The sequence below is a fragment of the Microcaecilia unicolor genome, chromosome 9 (genome assembly GCF_901765095.1).
Source record: "Microcaecilia unicolor chromosome 9, aMicUni1.1, whole genome shotgun sequence".
In the NCBI taxonomy this organism is placed as follows: Eukaryota; Metazoa; Chordata; class Amphibia; order Gymnophiona; family Siphonopidae; genus Microcaecilia; species Microcaecilia unicolor.
The window spans coordinates 4,559,804-4,562,287 of NC_044039.1; positions in this window are offsets into that span (position 1 = coordinate 4,559,804).

The window sequence follows — 2,484 nt, forward strand, 5'->3', positions numbered from 1 at the left end:
ATTACTTTGGCTCCAGCCTCCAGAAAGCACAGCATAGCTGAGGGGAGGAGTGGTGAACATAATGGTAGTGATGGTTTCCTAATACACTAAAAAAAAAAAAAAAAACTTTGCTGAACAAACCAGTACATCCAAAGCTCTATCTATATTGACAACCTAGTTACATAATGTGAGGAGGAAAAAGACCACAGAACTTGTCCAGCCTTAAACCACACTGCTGCTATGTACAGGCATGGAGCCAGTCTTCAAGGGTCATAAAAACCACCTTAATTTTTCCATTTCTGTTCTCACTATGTGTATTATTTCCAAATAATTTTGTATGTAAATTAAAAAAATATATGCAATACATTTTGATATTTACATATCTATTTTATTTAACTGAAGCATGGGTGAAGAAACCAACACCACCACCCCCTCCTCCAACAGTGGCCAATGCTTTCCTTTAATTAAGCTTCAGGGGTAGTACTACAAGGTCGTCACCATTCTTTCCAGTGGGAGACTTATGAAATAATATAAATGGGACTGGAAGGTCAGCTGGTGGGGTTTGGGGACCCCCGCCAGCCAACCGGGGGCCCAGAGCAAATTTGGGTGGGCCCAGGCCCCTGTGCCCCACCTAGCTACACCACTGGGTGGGAGATGAGAGAAAGAGGTAGATTGACCGCAAGTCTCTGTGGAGGCATAGGCGTCATCAGTGAACACTTTTTTTGTTCAATCTGCTTTAATTCAATTGCTTAAGACAGTGGATATCCTAAATAAAAAAAAAACTGGCTGGGGTGCCTCCATGACCAGGTATATATAAACAGCTGAGGAACCAACCACCTATGAGAGGTCTATAAAATACTGAGTGCAGTGGAATAGGTAGATGTCAATTGCTTGTTTACTCTTTCCAAAAATACTAGGACTAGGGGGCATAAAATGAAGCTACTAAGTAGTACATTTTAAATGAGTCTGAGAAAATATTTTTTCATTCAACAAGTAATTAAACTCTGGGATTCGTTGCCAGAGAATGTGGTAAAAGCAGTTAGCTTTGCAGGGTTTTAAAAAGGGTTGGATAATTTCCTAAAAGAAAAGTCCATAAGCTATCATAAAGATGGAATTGGGGAAATTCACAGCTTTTTTCTAAGATAAGAGTACAAAATTTGTTTTTAGTCATTTGGGATCTTGCCAAGTACTTGTAGGGCCACTGCGAGGGAGAGATAAGGGGGACAAAATTCCCCAGGCTTGGCCTCGGCCCTAAAAACCTAAAAGTACTCTCCGCGATCCAATATTGCTGTTATCATTCCCTCCTCTCTGGTCCTCCATAATGTCTGCAGGATGCTGGCAGTAAGGAGAGTAAGCAGCCTCTAGCTGGCCCCAGAAGCATTCCCTCTGCAGTGTCCTGCCTCCTCTAACACAACTTCCTGTGTCCGTGTGACACAGCAGAGGATATGCTTCTAGAGCTAGCCAGCTTGCTCTCTTTATTGATGCTGCTGGCAGCCCGCAGCAATGATGGAGGACCTCCGAAGGGGAGGAGGGAAGAAAGGTCAAATATGCCAGTGTGTGTGCAGGGAGGGAGAGAAGTGCCATTAAGCAGGGAAGGGCGAGAAGAACAGAGATGGCAGACCATGGGGGTGGTGATGGGGCCTTTTAGATTGTTTGCTCCTTTGCCCAGCTTTGGCTCTCGGTTCCCCTGGGTATGTGTGACCTGGATCTGTCACTGTTGGAAACGGGATACTAGGCTTGATGGACCTTCGGCCTGTCCCAATATGGCAACACTTATGTTCTTTTGAGAATGAATGCAGGGAAAGGGGGAGAAAGCACAGACAATGTGAGGAAGGGGACAAGACAACCAGTGGTGTAGCCACAGGGGCCTGCTCCCCCCTCCGCCCCTAATTTGGGTTTAGGGCCGGCCACCCACTGTCTGCTGGTGGGTTGCCCCAAGCCCCACCAGCAGCTTTCCTGCAACATGTGTGAGCTTCCTGCATACTCAAATTTCACTAAAAACAAGCACAAAGGGGGAATGCAGGACAAGGAGCTTGGTGGCAAATAGGAAAGCTTCTCGGATAGGGGCTTGGAACCCCCCCCCCCCCCCCCCCCCCCCCCCCCCCCCCCCCCCCCCCCCCCCCCGTCCATCCCAGGTATGTGGGATTATAGTGGGGTAAAATGTACCCCCCTCTTCCATATCGAAGGTCAGGCTATGCTTCTACGATAGAGAACACAAGCAAAGCACTTTGCAAACAGCTGCAGAAAGAAGTGGGTGTGGCTTGCTATTGGAGCACCCGAATGAGGCTTGGAATTAATGAGAGAAGCTATTGGAGCACCAGAATGAGGCTTGGAGGTACCGAGAGAAGCTATTGGAGCACAAGAATGAGGCTTGGAATTAATGAGAGAAGCTATTGGAGCACAAGAATGAAGGTTGGAATTAATGAGAGAAGCTATTGGAGCACAAGAATGAGGCTTGGAGTTACCGAGAGAAGCTATTGGAGCACAAGAATGAGGAAGATTTAC